Source organism: Acinonyx jubatus, chromosome F2 (genome assembly GCF_027475565.1).
Source record: "Acinonyx jubatus isolate Ajub_Pintada_27869175 chromosome F2, VMU_Ajub_asm_v1.0, whole genome shotgun sequence".
Classification (NCBI taxonomy): Eukaryota; Metazoa; Chordata; class Mammalia; order Carnivora; family Felidae; genus Acinonyx; species Acinonyx jubatus.
Genome location: NC_069394.1, coordinates 77,330,683 through 77,350,477, shown reverse-complemented (window position 1 = coordinate 77,350,477; position 19,795 = coordinate 77,330,683). Strand labels below are relative to the sequence as shown.

The 19,795-nt window shown below is 40.5% G+C and overlaps 1 protein-coding gene across 5 annotated transcripts in view; it reads right to left on the bottom strand.

Moving 5' to 3' along the window:
- The window catches only part of LOC106974065 (suppression of tumorigenicity 18 protein), a 252,928-nt gene that overhangs the window by 110,705 nt on the left and 122,428 nt on the right, over positions 1 to 19,795 (bottom strand). For 3 of the 5 annotated variants that reach the window (XM_053208358.1, XM_027042835.2, XM_027042839.2), the window contains one exon: positions 7,036 to 7,078. The gene's annotated coding sequence lies outside the window, so the exon portion shown is untranslated. Of the gene's footprint in view, positions 1 to 7,035; positions 7,082 to 19,795 lie in introns of all 5 variants that reach the window. The other 2 variants (XM_053208357.1, XM_027042836.2) reach the window with 1 other exon arrangement.

Sequence of the window (19,795 nt, the reverse complement as noted above, 5' to 3'; positions counted from 1 at the left end):
GCTCTCTAATTAAGACGTGGCTTTACTTGTTAAATGGAGTCATCACAAAGTATTTCATTTGTCTGCTTTACGATATGCCAATAATTAGGGCCTCTTAGTTCTTTACAGCTGCTTCATGGGTGAATACTTGCTTCTGAAAAAGACGGTCCCTCCAACCAACGATACGACAGAATGGAGCTGCTCTGTGGTTTTTTTCAAAGGGTATATCAGATTATATTTTAAAGGTGGTCGGGGTGGGGGGAGTGAGGGAGTGAATGACCTAAAGTAATACGATGTATATGCCCGCTGTATCCTTAAGCAGAGAACCACACGTTGGCTTATGGTTAAAAACAACAACAACAAAAAACCACGTAATATTAAAAAAACACACACACCCACAAAAACTCCCAACTAAAGTGAAAAATCTGATGGCAGGGCCAACAGATTTAATATGAAAGGCCTATTACACTTGTAGCCCTACAAGTACTAACTAATATAATAGGAGCTCACCACCTCCACCCATTTCTGTTTGGAATTTGCTGCCTGATGGAACCAGACCGCTGTATTTCACTCGGGATGGAAACGCACGGCCGGGTCCTCTCGGAAGTTTGGAATGTTAATATAAGCTGCAGAGACAGACCACTCTTAGTCTCTCCAGCAGTAAAATAAAACCAGAAGGATGCCAGCATATTCACCTCAGCACTGCCATCATTTGAGGCCGTGTCTGCACAACTTCTAATAGCTTTTCAAAGATTCAAGTCTTTACCGATTGTTCATTAGGGGGAATGATGAGAAAGTAGGGTTGGGGGGAGGGAGGGTATCCTGGCTCAGTTCATTTTTTTTGAACCCTAAGGCAAATATCCTTCACAGTCCTAAGTTTCCAGGTGTATGTTTATACGAATCAGCATGATAATTTAACTTAGAGTCAAATTCTGTAGAAATCTGAATGATAGGGTTCCCTAGACAAATTCCTTGTTTTCCCATTCGCCCTGTAGCTTCATTAAATATCTAATGAAACTCCAAAGCCCTTATTTTGGAATGTCTAACCAATGAGCTATACAACTGGCTTTTCCATCATAGTCACAGATTATATATTTCCAAATCAATACCCAAAAATTATGTCAGCCTATCGCCACCGTATATTCACGCCATCAAAGGCGACTTCTTTCTGTTTAGCTCTCTAGGTTGAGATTAGAGGATATGCTTCACTGGCTGGAGCAAATGAAGAGGGGCAGTGAGTTTCGTCTAAGTTGTTTCAGGCAAAGATAAATACTGTTTATTGGCCACCAGCTTTCCTTTTACCATCAACCCCTATTCAGCTCCTGATCATAGTAGGGGTGGCGGAAAGAGCTTCAGCAAATGGGGAGCTACTCTGCAGAGGGACCAGCCCCCACTCCAAAGTGGGCCAACGGTATCACTCACTTTTAGGGAGAACGTCTGGATTTTAAATCCTTACGTATTCAGCAAGACTAATTCTTTGATATTAGCAACCAAATTGCCTTTCATGATCCATTTTGAACATTTTTTCCTTCCCTGACGGATTACTGAAGTTCAACTATAAAAAAGCCTTCCCGTCACTCAGCGTAGTTTGTCATTTTAAAAGAATAAAAATAAGATCTGTCAATGTACAACATTTCCATGAATGGATTTAACTGATTTTTACTGGTTTGCCTGGCTTTTTGATATCTCCGCCCTCTAGAATCTTTCAAGGAATTTTAAGTCCAAGGAGTGCTATGGCAACTCTGATCTCCTCCCAGAAAATGCAATTTTTGCTTTGCAAATTGCTGAAGTCATACAGAGCATCAAAATCACTTCTGGTTTCCACTGTGATAGATATAAAGTAATTGTACTTGTACCAGCAGTCATTATAGTATTTGTATTTGTCCTTCCAGTACCTGCAAAAATTAAACACAAGCCTTTTCTCCTTAAACTGGAAAGCAATGCCAATAACTTGTGCAACACCCATATTTCTCCCTGCAAGAAGATTTCACTTTCACCTGATTTAAGTAACAAAATAGCCCTCGAAGATACTTAAAGCCTTGCTGCAATTAACATAACTGCATTTAGATGCCATTCATGACTGATAATTCCAACACCTTGTGGGAAAAAAAAAGTTGCATGCCGTAAACATTATAAACATATTCAAATAAGCTTAACACAATGTGCCATGCTTATTTCTGCCTAGATCATGGACCAGCGAAATGGTTAATGCAAATGGATTTATAATTTGCTTTGGGGGGCCAGTTTCTTCTCCTTATTTATTAGCCCAGCTGATGGGGCAGATTTGATGAGGCACTTCTGGAATAATTGAGTCATCACACAAAGAAGGCTGCTAGCATTCAGAGTGGTTTTATCAGCAGCAAGCAGGCCTGATTACTGACAATTACACTCTGATCCGGTGATGGAGGAGAAAGAGCCAACGAGTGGGAAATGTCCGTGTTTCTATCCAGGAATAATTTCTACATTCATTTTACATGCTAAGTGTTTCCTATCTCTGCATAATAAACTGTAAACAGGAATAGATGGCACAATGTCCCTTAATATTTCCTGGTAATGAAGACACAAATGTACAGTGAGTGCTGATAAATATAGATGAAACATAAGCTATTCTCCTAGTCTGTATTGTTACCTTTAAAACAAATGCATTTTTGTGGTAAAAGCATAATCATAGCTAATGCAAAAAAATGACAGAAGATTGAAACTGTCCTTGTAACTACACAGAAACTTTGTAAAAGTCCTGTTAATCACTGCTGCTTTAAAGGCTCAGGAGCTGAAGGTGAGATCCGTGGAACCACATCATTTTGTTTCTCAACAGTCAACCGGGAAGAACTCCTCGGCTGAGACACAGCAGAGGACAACACGGAAAGCGACCTCTGTTAGCTCTAGGAGACAGCGCATCTCAAGGCGAAGCTGAGAAAACAATGAAGCTGGCAAGGGAGGCATCTTCGCCAGCATGGACGTCCACCTGCCCTCCATCGGGCCTTTCAACAAAATGTTCGCCCCACGGTTGTCTGATCTGTCATGTAGAACAAGGCATCGCTGTCTTCTAGAGGGGCTTTTTTTAACCACTTGTTTGTGGCATGGTTTATTAAGTAACGCTGTGAGCAAAACTGCATCTCGTGGAGATATCTTCTTAAACTAGCTTTCCTTCTGACTCAAAATCAAGTTGCAAATGCCCAAAGGGGGTGTTCACATTTCTTAATTTTAGTGGCAAAAACTTTAATTTCCTGTTACATCAAGAGTTTCCTCTTTTAAAAAAGCCAATCAGGTGTGAACCCCACATAATGAACCTGCTTGGATCTGTTTGCTTAATCTTTTTTCTAAAGCTCCTTCCTGACTGCCAAAGAAATAAAAGTTATCCTCTGTTCTCCTGTGGTAACTATGGAAACTCTGTTTTATTAAACTAACCACTTAACTTCAAGGCTTGTGTTGCAACTAAAGGTGCTATTTTGGGTGAGTCCACACTAAACAACCTTACAAGGTCAAAACATTTTTAATACAGTTCAAAGGGCACTTGTTGATTCAAAAATTCCCTTTATGTTATGGAAAGGGAATTTTCTCTACCTAATCTATTTGATTACACAGATTGCTATACACTATGCTCTAGAATAATGCTTAGACATGTTCCATTTTCCTGATCCATTTTTAAGAGATTTTTAAAGAATTTTTCCCCACAAGTCTGCTGTTTTTCCCAACAGTAACTATTTATCATTAATATCTTCACCACATTCTGTACATTTAAATGAAAAGGATAGAGTCATTTATCTTTATTATCTGACTATGAAATATGGAATGGGAAAATCTACTGAAATCTACAGAGCAAGTGACATGACCCTCAATTGTTGAGGCCTGTGGGGCACTGGATTTTTGAAGAATGATCCTTGGATCTTATTCTCAGTGCAGTGTTTAATTTAATACAGATTCTTTTAATATAAGTATATTTCTCCTGGAAAAATTTACTTATTATTGGCTGAATACACAATTCTTGAGTACCAACCGATGGATTGCCCCATATGCAACAGTCAGCATGAAGAGACAGATAAAGCACAACTCTTGTCCTCACGAGTACAAACAAGCAAATTGAGGATTCCAGTGAGATGTGGCAAGCATGATTATGGAGGGAGGCAGAGGGCACAATGGGACCAAACTGGATAAGCTTCTCGAAAATGAGGTTTCCTGAAGAATTCATCCCTAGAGAGATTCAGAGAACTTTGACTAAAATAAATAAATGTCCCCAAAGGCCAATTGAAAAGATACAAATAGTTGACATTGTACTTGGCCTGGCTAAACAATGTATTACAGCCATAACTTTATATAGTTACACAAGGGTCAAAGAAGACTAAACGGTCAAAATTAAATAGCTACAATTAAATGTTTAGAATCTGTTCATTTCACCTGTAACTTTCAAAGGAACTGTCCCCTTTAGTGTCAGAACTATAAAATCTGTCTGCAAAAAAGGGATTTGTCGCTCGTGTAGTGGATCGAGTGACAGCATCTCACAGAATTCTGCATCCCAACAGTGTTTTGATGGCACCTTCATCTCGATTTGTCCGTTGGGTCTAATATCATCTCACTCATGTCCCTTTGACCTTCTCTGCGTCAGTATAAGCTCATGGAAGCGAGAGGCTGTGTCCTGTTGACCTTTCGTTGCAACATAATGCTGCGGCCGGCGTAGGTACTCAGTAGACGATTACTGAGTTAAATCAAAAAGAATATTCTTCAGATGCTTGAGATAATACTTCATTAATTGTATTTGAATACAAAACATCCCAGACACAAAGCATCCGGAACTCTCTAGATTTTTTCTGATTGCTCTCCCAGCTAAGGAGATTTTATAATTTTGTCTTCCCTCATGTTGAAAATGTCAGCTCCCGAAAAATTCAAACAAGAGCAGGCATGAAATGTAACAGAATTTATGGTCAGGTTTCCCCAATGTCTACTTTTATCTAATTTATATGAAAAGTTATAGTTTGTGATTTAAATTGACCCTCTTATGGGAATAAAAGCCAAAGGTAAAATTAGAAGATAGTCTTATTTTTCCAAATTTGTCAAGAAAACAATCTAGGAAGATCTCTAATTTTTGTAAACTATTTCCAGTTTCCGGTTTTTATTCCTCACTTTTCTTATTCACCATGTGACAGAAAAACCTGACTATTACGCGCTCAAACATTTTATTTGAAGCAACGTCTCCCCATACACTCCAACCTGATCACTTGTGTGTTGGAGAGAAAATGGCATTAGCCATGAGGAAAGACGAAAGTAATCTACTTTAAAAAAAAAAATTTTTTTAATGTTTATTGTTGAGAGACAGAGACAGGCAGAGCATGAGCAGGGGAGGGGCAGAGAGAGAGAGGGAGAGACAGAATCCAAAGCAGGCTCCAGGCTCTGAGCTGTCAGCACAGAGTCCGATGCGGGGCTCGAACCCACAAATTGCGAGATCATGACCTGAGCAGAAGTTGGACGCTCAACCGACTGAGCCACCCAGGCGCCCCATCTACTTTTTTTTTTTAATCAAAATAGTAAAGTGACACGGTGTTTCTAAATAAATTTAGCTCACCCTCCCTGAACTCTTATCACGTGACAGGCACTAGGGTAAGTACTCACTCGCCCTCTTCCTTAGTTGCATGATGTGCCTCTGAGGCGGTGTTGTCCATTTTACACGCGACGTAAGGAAACCAGGTGAACGTGCTGCCCTACCCAGCGGTGCTCACACAGGTAGCCGGGGGTAGAACCAGGCTCCCCATGATCACCATCTCCTGCTAAGCACTAGGCTCAGCCTACTTTGGGACTGTCAAGTCAGCTTTCCTTCTGCAGCAGGGACCTGGCCTTCCGTCCCTCGACTTTCCACTCCTTTTGCCTTTGTTCAGTTAAACACAGACTCACTGACCATTCCAATGAAGCTAGGCACTCATTGGCACTTTGAATGATACAGGCACCGTGTTTTACAAAAGTATCATGTGAAGACTTTTTGTGTGTGTCTATGGCGGGGAGGAGGGTTGCAAAGCAGAAGACAGAAATCTTAGAGTTGATGGCGACCGTCATTAGGATCTACGAAATGAATATTCCAGTTCCTAAAGACCACCCGTCTTAGCCTCTTGAGGGATCTTTCTCCTCTCCATTCACACACAGGAAATTCTTCACGGGACTTATATTGCCAGCTGTAAAACACATCCCATCTCTCGGTTGGCTTCTCTTCTGTATTAGTTTTCTATTGCTGCTGTAACAAATTTCTAAAACCCTATGGACCTAAAACAATGCAGGTATGTCCTCTTACAGCTGTGCAGGCCCACCGTCTGGTACAGTCTCACTAGGCTCAAATCAAATCAGGCTGCACTCCTTTCTGGAGGCTGCAGGAAAAAATTCATTTCCCTGCTCATTTGGGCGGTTGGCAGACTCCAGTTCCTTGCTGTTACAGGACTGAGGTCCCTGTTTCCTTGCTGGCTGTAAACTGAGAGCCGTTCCATTTTCAGCTTCTAGAGGTGGCTGAATTCCTTGGCTCATGGCTGTGTTCCTCTGTCTCCAAAGCCAGCATTGGTGGCTTGAGTTGAGTTTTTCTAATGTGGCATCTCCCTGACTCATTCCCCTACCCTTCTCTTATGGAACATATGATCAATGGGGCCTACCTGGATAATCGAGCATGATCTCGCCATCGTTGAATTCTTCATTGCATCACCCTCCCCCTACCACATAACGTAACGTATCCACAGGGTTCAGGAACCAGGACACCGACATCTTTTGTGGGCGGGGGGAGGGGGGGCATTATTCTGTCTACCACGTTTTTCAGCTACATACATGAATTCTGACTGTGTTAAAGATTTAATGCTCTTCACATGAGCCATGCAAAGTCACAATCAGGATGAGTAAGTGTATGCACCCTCAAAAAAAAATGAATATAACACAAATTACCATGATGATACCAACATTAGCAAAACGGAGTATCTTTGGTTGTCCGCTGAAATGAAGTTCCTGAATTTCTCAAGTTTTTGAAGGCTGCTGAAAAGTTGGGAATCTCTTCTCTTTGAGGGCAAGGTTTATTTTTAAATAGTCTGCACTTACCTTCCCTAATATTCATTGGATTTGAACTGGAGAGTTTCCATTGCTACTGATGAGAAGCGTCGACAGAGGAAAAATGCAAAGAGAAAAAAAGAGAGAGAAAACTTAATTAAATGGCAATTATCTACAGCTTATTAACTATATGAAACAATCCTTTTGAGTGATTTACATACTGACTATTAGAGTATGGGTGGGGATACTACCAATCTTGAATCATCAAACATAGTATTCATTCAAAAGAACTCCCGCTCGACAAGAAAAACAGGTGTCTGCTGTTTTCAGAAAATGCTTTTTAGGTTTGAGCTCTTTTGTATATAAATACATTTGAGAACCTTTTCTAGGGACACACCTGAGAGTGAAAGTCTTTAAAAAAAAAGAATCAGTGGTTTAACACTAATTTCTAATCAGATCCTACAGAAAGGAACAGCCCGCACGGCAGCTGTACTTTTCCCAGGGTTAATTACCTTTCACTGCTCTCTGCTAATGAGTCAGCTGTTCCTGTCACCGCGCACTACACTGGTTCATCTGGAGCTCTAGTTGTGGACAAACACCGAGTGACAGTCCTATTTACATACGGGGGTGTTTGTTGTGCAAAGACTTCAAAGGATCTTTTTTTTTTACTCCTTTAATTTTCATGCGTTTTCCACGCTAAAGACATGTTTTTACAAGTAAGATTTTTCTGGGTCCACTGTTCTTGTCCTCCCAGGCCACTGGATTCACCAGCGGTCTGTGTAAAAGGCCAGATCCTTGGAAAGAGGCAAACTTCGTCACCCCCACGCGTAGTTTTGTCTCACTGATATTCCCTAGCATCGTGACAATGACCCTATGGGGATGAGATGGAGCCTTGAAAGTTCGCAACTTCCTTGACTGGTAAAAAGACTTTCTAAAAAGATTCCTAGAAGGTCAAAGGTAATCTAAGATAAAAAGATGCGAAACAAAAACAAAAGGACAGAAAACATAGATTTATCTGCACATCAAAAGTGAATGAGAAAATTGAATTTTCAGAGAACTTTAGACCTGAAAACTAGGCCTTCACCTAATATTTCTAGGTCATCGCATGATATGTATCCAGGCATGTGTGCATGTACATACATTTATACACACATATGATTTATCACACAGATTATAGCTCTGCTACCCAGATAATGGTTCTGTTCTCCATCTCATAACGTAGACACGGTGTGCCTTTATGTATTTTTGAACATCGCAGCCAAGCGGCTCACACGTCTCTTCCCCCTTTTTAATGCCAGAGGGAACTGAGAGGCAACATAAAACGTAAAGTATCTATTGAGGTCCATTTTGACAGCCTCCAAAATGCCTCAGAATAGAGGATACGCTCCCACTGGTAAGTTTCCTGCTTTAACCCTTAGATCAGTGGCTGTCAGATTTTAATATGCATAAGGATCACCTGGACACCTCGTTAAAATGCGGGTCCTGATTCTGACACCCTGATGTCCTGCATTTCTAATGAGGGTCCAGGTGCTTCCAGGACCGCACTTTGAATAGTGGAGTGTCGCAGCAGTGGTTCTTAAACTTCAGCCGGTGTCAGAATCACCTGGAGGGCTTGTTAAAGCACAGGCTACCGATTCAGTACTCTGGAGCGGGGCCTGAGAATATACGTTTCTAACAAGTGCCCAGATGATGCAGGTGTTGATGGTTTGTCGATCACATGTTGAGAAGCACTGCCTTAGACAGTCACTATTAAGTGCGCTGAAGAATCCTAGTCCCCGAAGGCAAAATACTCTACACGGAACAGAAGCACTTCCACTCTATTCTAGACGTGTTTACCTGCTCTGTTCTTAATAGTTGATGATAGGAAGAAACAGAGAAAACACGAACGTTCTGAAACACGTGCTGAGAACCACTTTATAGCTTATTGAACGTGATCTTCCCTTCAGAGGAAGCCATTCATGTCAAGAAAGAAACAGCAATTAAGTACTTCTTCATTACAGGTGCCATTATCAAATGTAAGCTCACAGATTATGAGTCTAAGACTGCACACTATTTAAACTTGCCAAAAGCAAATAAAATATGGGAATGAATTAATCAAAAATTATATCATGAAAACAAATTTTAATGTCAAGCAATGATGCAAATTTCTTTGAGACTTCAACGTTTTACCAGCCTTAGTAAATCCTGACCATTTCTAACGGGTACAACAAGTTTCTTATATACACCATGTGAAGTGTTCTTTTTCGATCATTGCTATTTTGAGGAACACACTATCCTGAAATCTTGAAAGATAAAAAAAAAAACCTTTTAGTCTAATACTAAAAATACATTTGCATTTCTGTTCATGTAAATATCTCAGTGATAAAGCTCTTAAAAGGGCATTTTGCAACATCATTCATAAAAATACGTGTTTTAGGAAGAGGAGAATACAACCAGTTGACAATAAGGTAAATTATGGAACGAAACATTGCTGAATGTGATTTAGTAAAGAGAGAAGGGTGAGTCGCCCAAACCCCAAGTTTCTCACTGAGCAGAAGTTAGATGCTTCCGCATTGATTTATTCAGGCCAGGAAAAACTACTCAGTATCCTGAAACATGAACTTATTAAATTATACTCCGGTAAAGCTGGGAGACAATGGCACAATGTAAGAAATATCAGTAAGCACAGGAGAAAGATTTTAAAAAGAATCAATGCCCCTTCTGAATCCTTGCCATCACTCATTGGGGTTTGCTATCTCACTGATGTTTGTGTTTTTTTTTAATGAAGCTACTTTAAAAGTATCAATCTCGGAGCTCCTGGGTGGCTCAGTCAGTTGACCATCTGACTTTGGCTCAGGTCATGTTATCACGGTCCGAGCCCCTCATGGGGCTCTGTGCTGACAGCTCAGAGCCTGAGCCTGCTTTGGATTTTGTGTCTCCTTTTCTCTCTGCCCCTCTCGTGCTCATGCTCTATCTCTGTCTCTGTCTGTCTCTGTCTCTCAAAAGTAAATAAACATTAAAAAATAAATAAATAAATAAATAAATAAATAAATAAATAAATAAATAAAAGTATCAATCTCATCTAAATGCAAGAAAATGATAATGTCACAAATAAGGAATTGGATTAATATCAGTGTAACCAACCCTCTTGATATAGAACGGTATTATTTAATAAGTTCATTAACTTATTTACTCAAACCTTCCTGGAGATGAGAGGGAAAACATTTACGTCAACAGGTAGAGTTTTACGTCAACAGGTGAGTAGAGAGGGATATATGGTGTGTGCCACACTAATAGAACAGATATATCCATTGTTCAAACCAGAGAGGCAATAAAATGAAAATCTTTGAGGAGATGTGGGTGTTGAATTTATTTCTTGGTAACATAGGGGAATCACCTGATGGCTCTGATGAGAACTCTCCTCCAAAAGCACAAACAGCAGCATGTATAGTTGGAGTAAAGCACTCACAATCATACCCATTTAGAATGAAAATACACACTGTTGTCATGGGCTGAACCTGCATTGTGACTATCAAGCTCCTAACTGGTCTTTCTCCTTGGATGGTTTTTAAGGGTTACAATGAATCCGACTAAATGCGTGCCTTTGGTCATTTGAACATCTGGTTTTATAGTTGCCTCCTGTGATTAATCAGAGGTTAGTACAGTTCACAGCAGGCATTTTGTCCTATGCTTATCCAATTCCAGTCTGTTATTTTTGTTGGTTTTCATTGGCCAATCAGTTTCTCCCTATTACAGTGTTTCATTAAAGTGGCAGACTAGTGAGGGAATCTGACCTTAGTTTGCTACCAGAGGTAACAGGTTACATATTTTCGGGCTGCCTTACGTTTTTCCCAAAAAAGCGTGTGCGGGAAGAAAGTGTCTTGGAAGAACTATGGGATCCCTGCTTTTAGAGACCTCACAGACACAATGTGTTGTCATCGCAAATGATAAGAGTGCTCGTGAAACGTAGGCTCTATGTCAGAGGAACCTGTATGGGTTTCCTTCCATCTTGTTAAGACCTCCTGCTTCAGGTCTGGCTCCGCGTTCCCATAGGAAGCTTCACCTACACCTATCACAGCACCTGGCCCACCAGGACGAGTCACTGTTGACATGTACGTCATCTGCTCTAGACAAGATGCTCCTGCAGGGCAAGGACAACCTCCCTTTGGCTTCCCTTCATAGAAAAGATACTCAACAAGAATGCTGACTGAGTACCAGGTGACTAATTAAGAAAACAGGAACTATACTGAAGTCACTGCCTCTGTGATAGGGATTTTAGGAAAACAATGAATGTAGTATTTAGAGATGAGCCGCGAAAATAGCCATACAATGTAGCAAAAAGTTGTGCTGGTGAAAACACACATTTAGATTAGCTAAGAGTAATAGATGCAATACTCTAAAGTAGATTATTGAATTATTGACGGTGTATCTGATGACTAGTGAAGTAGAAAATAATGATCTTAGGGGCACCTGGGTGGCTCAGTCAGTTAAGCATCCAACTCTGGTCCTGATCTCATGGTCACAGGATCAAGCCCCACGTTGGACTCTGCATTGGACATGCACCTTGCTTGGGATTCTCTTTGTCCTTCTCTCTGGCCTCCCTGCTCATGCACACACCCCCTCTCAAAATAAATAAACCTCAAAAGAAGAAAACAATAATCTTACAAACAGTTTGCTTCCAAAGTGAGATTAATCTGACAAATTAAAAAATGGGCAAAAAGCACATGTAATACTACCATATCTTTAACACACAAAACTAGAGATTTGACACAAAGGGAAGGGGGTATTGAAATTTAAGAAACGCCACTGCCAGTTGAACCACATGTTAAAATTACAAGAGTAGCACATTACAAATGCCTGAAAAGAGTACACAGAGCAGTTCTTAAAAACCATAAAATAAAAAGATAATGAAAGAAACATAATATTGACCATGAAAATATAAATGAATGTTCTATGAGGCAGACTGATCTCGAATTACAATACTGGAGGTGGCGAGGACAGAAAGAAGTAGATGATGCTTTGAGTGAAATACATTTAGGAGGGAAAAGGTAAAAACAAAACCCAGATGAGGCTTTCAGCTATCGCTGCCATTAATTTGTGCGTCGACACTGATTCAGGCACCAGACTAGGCAGTTTCTGTTTCTGTTATCTTATCTAAACCTCACAACAACCTAGGGAGGTTGACATCATTGTTAGTCCCGGAAGCTGCGCAAACCTAGGTCACACTGTCACTAAGAGCTAGTACTCAAAAGCATGTCTGATGCCAGTGTTTATTCCTGCTATGTAGCACTGGCTAAGAAGGCAGCGTGATGCTGGACAACTATGTGTTTCTCTGAGCAAAGCGTAGAAAGACCTACAAGGATAGAATGAAGTCAAGGAATGTTTTGTGCCGCATTTAGACTAGATATAGGCTCCCCAGAATGTTCAGAAAATCAGTAATAAGTGTTAAAATAATAAAGGCACTGAAATATGGCTTAAAAAATCACGAAGCCATGGGGTGCCCAGGTGGCTCAGTTGTGATCTTGAGGTTCATGAGCTTGAGCCCCACATTGGGCTCTGTGCTGACAGCTCAGAGCCTGGAGCCTGCTTCAGATTCTGTGGCTTCCTCTCTCTCTCTCTGCCCCTCCCCTGCTAGTTCTCTCTCTCTCTCTCTCTCTCAAAAATAAATAAACATTAAAAAAAATCATAAAGCCAGTATATAGGGAAGACAGTGATAAATGACCTGGAAATGATTTGTTAATGACGGGAGATCCTGAGCCCTGGCCCAAGGCAGATTTAGAAGGTTCCATGCTTTGTCACAGAACTAACACCAATACGAGCTGGGATCCTAACTCTGACATCTGCTAGTTCTAGATCTCAGAACTTTGTAACCTCCCTAATCATCAGGTTCTTCATCTTCTAAAAAGCTGTGATAACAGAACCTCCCTCTAGAGCTGTGAGGATTACCATGATAAATCATACATAAAAGGCAAGGCACACCGTAGAAATTCTACAAAATTCCATGATCCCAAACTCACTCCTTATGCAAAGCCCACAGGTAGGTAGTACCCAACTCATAATCCTGTGTGGTCATGGTGAGGCCATGTGTTGATAAGACTGATTAAATCTTTGGATATTAAACAGTAGGAAAATTCTTTTAAGTATCAGTCAAAAATACTTGTCAACTTTTTAAATTCTATTATTTCTTTGTGATAGATACTGCTATAAATGTTTTATGTATATTAGATGTTAACTCAATTTGTACAACAATGATATGGATGAGGGATAACTTAATATTCTCATACTTCAAATGAGTTGATTAAAACAGAGAAGTTAAGTACTTGCCCAGAGTTGCACAGCTAGGGAGGAGCAGTGCAGGGAACTGAATTCTAGCTCCAAGGTGCAAGTATTTTATCACAACAGTCTCTCATCATCACAAGGTCGGTGACAGAGAAGCAGGGATAGACAGCAGAAATTATATTCCAGTGTGGAAGCCAAACCAAAAGCCAAGGAAACAATAAATATACAGAGCAATCTAAGCAGTGATATGCACTATTGGGAAACAATGCAAGCTGGAAGTTGGGTGTATTTCAGATTGAAGAAGGAATAATCTTTATTCATTTGAGAAAGAGCAGAAAAACCATGTGCTCTGTGAAAACAGAGCCCTCTTATTGAGAATATATAAAGAACAATTGCAATTCAATAATAGAAAGATGGGAGGGGGGGTAAAAAAAATAATAGAAAGACAAAGTTCCCAGTTAGAAATGTGCAAAGGATGAGGCACCTGGGTGGCTCAGTCAGCTGAGCATCTGACTTCAGCTCAGGTCATGATCTCATGGCTCGTGAGTTCGAGCCCTGCATCGGGCTCTGTGCTGATGGCTCAGAGCTCAGAGCCTGGAGCCTGCTTTGGATTCTGTGTCTCCCTCTCTCTCTGCCCTTCCCCTGCTCACACTCTGTCTCTCTCTGTCTCTCAAAAATAAATAAACATTAAAAATAAAAAAGGGCGCCTCGGTGGCTCAGTTGGTTGGGCATCTGACTTCAGTTCGGGTCATAATCTCATAGTCTGTGGGTTTGGGCCCTGCGTCGGACTCTGTGCTGACAGCTCAGAGCCTGGAGCCTGCTTAGGATTCTGCGTCTCCCCCTCTCTCTACCCCTCCCCTGCTCACGCTCTGTGTCTCTCTGTCTCTCAATAATAAATAAACGGTAAAAAATAAAAATAAAAAAAAAAAAGAAATGGGCAAAGGACTTGAATAGACATGTCTTCAAAAAAGACATACAAATGGAAATAAGCACATGAAAAGATGTTCAACATTATTAGTCACTAAGGAAATGCAAATCAAAATCACAATGAGATACCACATTATACCCACTAGGATAACTATAATGAAAAAGACAGACAATAACAAGTGTTGGTGAGGATGTACAGGAATCAGACCTCCATAGAACTGTTGGTGGAAATGTAATTTTACTGCATGGTGTTTTCCAATGCAGCTGCCTTGGAAAACAATCAGGCAGTTCTTCAAATGGTTAAACATAGAGTTACTATATAATCCAGCAATTCAACTCCTAGGTACATACCCAAGAGAAATGAAAACATATGTCCACAGAAAACTGTACTGGAATGTTCATAACAACATTATTCATAATTGTGGAAAGGCAGAAACAACCCAAATGTCCATAAACTACTGAATGGATAAAACTAAGTATATCCAGTCAAGGGAGTATTATTCATCAATAATAAGGAATCAAGAACTCATATGTGCTAAAACACAGATGAGGCCTTGAAAAACATTATGCTAAGAGAAAGGAGCCAGTCGCAAAAAAAGACCACATAGTGCATGATTCCATTTATGGGAAATGTTCAGAACAGGCATAGCTACAGATACATAAAGTAGATTAGTAGTCGCCTAGACCCTGGGGTGGAGGTGATGGCTAAAGGGTGTAGAGTTTCTTTGGGTGAAGAAAAATGTGGCAATGGATATATAGCCCTGAATATACTAAAGACTGTTGAACCATACACTTTAAATGGGCAAATTGTACGGTATGTGGATTATATCTCAATAAAGCTGTTTTATAAAACAGGTGGAGCCATGCAGACTAGAATGAGGAATCTGCATCTTATTTTCAGTGTGATAGGATGTCCTTGAATGGCTTTGAGCAGAGAAGCGAAAGGAAGGAAATCCGTTTCTAGGCCACAGCGTCATCCGGGTATGAAAAGCGGGACCTTGTCTGGGACAGAGGCGGTAAAAGTAAGAAAGCTAACAGTTGGAAGTTCTATCTCCCAGATAAAATAAGGAAAAAAGTACCAAAAGAAGAGACATTAAGCACAGAAATGGGTCTGCTGCCTGCTATGATCCAAATTCATTGCCCCTAACGTGCTGGACACTGTCCTGCATGGAGAAAAGCCAATCTCTTCCTCCTGCTTTTCACTCCTTGCTCCTCACGGAGGAGAGGACACTCCCCACTTCCCCTTCACCCTTCCTAAGTTAAAACAGTTCAAATCCGAGAGGAAAGTCCCCAGCTCTTCTGGTTCCCATTAGTCTTCTGTGTTTCTGTGTCAGTATCAATTATACATAACAGGTAAAACCTGTTGTCTTTAACAATAGGATGTGAGTGTAATAATACAAAGTACCATGTTCAAGGCACTTGCCATACAAAACCATTTCACATAGAGATGATTTAGAATTTGTTGCCTGATTTCACAGGGAATGTTGAGGCTATCAACTCTGAATGGTCTTAGCCTCTTACCTCTACACTTACAAGTATATTTCTGTCTCCACTCCTACCTTTGCTCTAGTTGTAGAGGAAGAGGCTTTCTCCTTCCTTCTAAGGGTAGGTTCTCCATGGAGCTCCATTACATTTGCTTCCTACTTCATCTAGTTGGTTTTCCTTCCAGACCTTCAAACTTTTGAGTGTTCTTCTCTCCTCTGGTTCTTTTCCATCAGTATATAAACATACTTCTCCTCTCTATATTGCTATCTCTGTGCTTCAGAGTCAAACTTCTCCAAATCCCTCGAGACTTTTTGTTGTCACCTTCCCTTCCCTATGCAATTCATGGCCATCTGGCTTCAAACCCCTCATTCCACTGAAGCTTCTCTAAGATCACCAGTGGCTTCCTACTTGGAGTAGCCTGTCGTGCATTTTCAGTCTGTGGTCTTAAGTCATTGCTTTCCTTAAGAAACTGTTCACGTCTTTGTTTTGTCACTCCTGGATTTCTTCGGCTTTCTCTAAGTTCCTTCTTCATGGACTCTCCTCCTGTTTTCCCGTTATCTACTGATATTCCCTGGGGTTTCTAATTTGGGTCCTTTTCTCCCTATATTATCCTTGGAAGCCACATCCAAATGCCCATCTCTCCACCCCATGTCTCACTCTTGAATTTCTGATCCACTGATCAAATGTATACTCAACATCACGCCTGTTTGTCTGTACTCAATGTGTACATCATCTTTTCCTGTAAATAACCTCTTCCTTCTGAATCTCTTATCTTGGTTATGTAATCCAAGCCAGATGGTTGTCATTTATGACTCTTGACCAGTTTTCAAATTCATGTCCTGGGCTTGCCTCTTGCATGGCATAAGTCCCACTGTATTCTGAATATCAATGTGCTGTGTCACCTACTATGGTGTGAGATCTTACAGTGTTTATGTCTGTCTACACTGCTTTCTACAGCTTCTGGAACATAGTAGGTTCTTAGTAAATTTTTTGAATGGATGGATTCAAGGCTCTGTAAATGCCTCTTCTTTGAAATAATGCTACCGCGAAGCAAAGGTGGTCATACTGTTCTCCAGGCCATAACGTTGCCTTTCAGAGGAGAAACAGAATTGACAAAACCTGATGAGATGCCCTGGCCCCACCTACATCAAGGTTGAGTGGCAGAGTGGAACTGCCTGTGACCACATCCTGTTTTACCTTTGCACAGGCCACAGTGGTACACAAGCCTAGGTAACCTGTTCACAATTTCTTAGTGCTTGGCTTTCTTGGAAAATTTAGTACGTGTAAAATGCAAACAATATCTGAAAATCATACCCAGATGAATAAACTATTTTAATCTCTTGTGAACTTAATATGCTATCTACCTAGGAAGAGTTCCGCTGTGACTAAAAGTCTTCATTCTTACATTCTTTCTTTCTTACAACAATTACTTATGCAATTATCACCATGTTCAAAGCTTCTCTACCAGATTCTGAGAAGAATAAAATGACTTTATTTTATTTTTTTAAGTGTATTTATTTTGAGACAGAGAGACAGCACAAGCGGGAGGGGGCAGAGGGAGAGAGGGAGAGAGGGAGACACGGAATCCCAAGCAGGCTCTGCACTGTTATCGTAGAGCCTTACTTGGGATTTGATGTCAAGAACCGTGAGATCATGACCTGTGCCAACATCAAGAGTGAGACACTCAACTGACTGAGCCACTCAGGCGTCCCAAGAATAAAATGATTTTAAATATAGTTTCTCTTCTAAAGGATTTTTGTCAAATCTTATTAAGTTGGCTCTTTTCAGTTAGTATTATATTTTCAACATGGTATTTGCAAAGGATGTAAAAATGCTTTGACGATAATCTTCCACAGTAATAGAAGGAAACTATTTGAGTGTTGTGACAGTAACTGCTTGAGATCTAAAATACAAAAATAAATATTACGGTGTCTAAACATATTTGCAAACTGCAATCTATGTTTTGAAATAGTTTTTAAGCAAAGAGAAGTCTTAACAAACCCACAGAGAGAAGGCTCAGAGGTCAAATGTACAGAGGTTGGTACGTCACACCCGAGGCCACATATGTTCGGGTCAGTGGGAGCCCTGACCCTATAGCCCCAGATTCCCTGGCTGGTTGCCCCGCCTCCTCATGGCACAGTCTTCTCATCCATAAAAAGGGGCTGTTGACAGACCTTCACTCTACCCTATAGGTTGTTGCTCTGCTCGTGGTTGTTGTGTGAATTAAAACAATTCATAGATGGAAAGTACTCAAGAGGGTGGTTAGCACCGTGTCATTGTTATCATTATAAAATAGAAAAAACAACACAAAACAAAACAAAACATGTCTTCTGCTTGACACCAAAGTACTCAGAGGCAGAATTCAATTATCAGATGCTTCTAAGTATCTGTGTGGATGCTCACAGATTCTGCGAGCAAGATTTCTGGCTGTTTGGCCAAATGTTTAACTTTTGATCTGATGTTTAGCATCAGAGCTACAGCTCATATGGTTCTTAGCACAGGCTACTTCTGAAACCAAGGTTAATTGGCATGCTAAATATGGGTGTCTTAGAGAGGTATAATAAAGGCTTAGGCTGTCTCTGAATTATCTTTCAAACTGCTGGGATGTTTGCATTATAAAAAGTTCACAGAGTTATAGAATTTGGGGAATGACAAGGAGCATAGGGTTTACCCAGCATTAACTCTTAATATGACAGATGCTATCAATAAGGAAAATGAAGCAACTTGTCAAGTCAGAACCATTTGACTACTTAATGATCTTTAACTATGAGTGCAACCCAGGCACACTTGAGACCCACTGTCATTTGATACGACGTTGCTGACACTGTTTCTGCCCCTTCCACCCCCCTCCACCCCCACTCTGTGCCCAGACACCATGTAGCATAGGAACGGATTAAGAGCATAGATTTGGAGACTGGTAACCGAAGGAAAAATGTCTTAAATGTCTCTCGGTTTCAGTTGCCTCACCAGCAAAAAGGGAACACGAGTGGAAATACTATGGGTATTGATTTATATAATACCTACAAGGAACTTAACACACTGGGAGGCACAGTGTACGCACCTGGTAAATATTATTGTTCATATTGTCATACGTATCATCATTGTTACGAAAAAAATTCATATGCATAATGTTTGTACCGAAAGTTCTTTTTCTTATTTGCCAAACCCTAAGAATAGTTCTTGGGTCAATGATTTCACGTGTGCATGTGTGTGTGTGTGTGTGTGTGTGTGTGTGTGTGCGCGCGTGAGGGAGAGAGAGAGAGAGAGAGAGGGAAACAGGGGACGTATATGTGCATGTTTTTCCGTTATTTGACAAAGCCAAGTCCTGGGATCCTATGGCTTTTTCAGATTGCCCTCAGCTCACTTGTAGTCTGCTGTGATATGGCCTATATATCAACTCTAATCTGCAAATCCTGGCCCTTGGAATCCCCTGGTTTGATTACAGAAGAAACATTCCCAAGGAAGTAAGCGAATCAGCTATGGAACATCACCAAACTTCAGAGGTTTATGGTGGCAAGGAAGGGCCCCACGAAGATACCTGCCAGGGGAAATCCGGTCAGTACATAATTTCATGCAGAAAAAGAAAAAAACATTTGAAAATCTGACCTTTAAGCTAAAGGGTTGGCATCAACACGTACACACTGTTTTACAATCTGAAATCTATGCCTGGAAGGTTATTCGATTGAATGTGAGTATTTCAGAAAAATAAAGCCGCTGGAATATTCTATTAGTTCAAAAAGTCTAAGGGAAATATACTTAATTTACCTGTGAAAACCAATGTAGGCAGCATTTGGGAAGATTTTTTTTTATTTGTTTGTTTTGTTTAGACTTGGAACCTGCCTTTCAGGAGTAAAATGAGAGAGCTTTAATCCCTAGGAAAAAAAAATTCCCCAATACATCATAGAATCTAGGATAATCCTTCATGAAGTCAGAAGCAAAAAAAGAAAAAAAGAGAAAAATAACTTCCTCTACCATTAAAAATAACCACAACAGCAACCCCGATCTCCATCCTTTCATTTCCTCACGTCTGACATTCTGCAGATGACCGCCCTTATTTGTCCCTACATGTTTTCCAAAATATAAAAGTGAAATAGAGTCCCAAGGGCACTGTACTTGAAAGGTTATGAGAGTTAGAGAATTT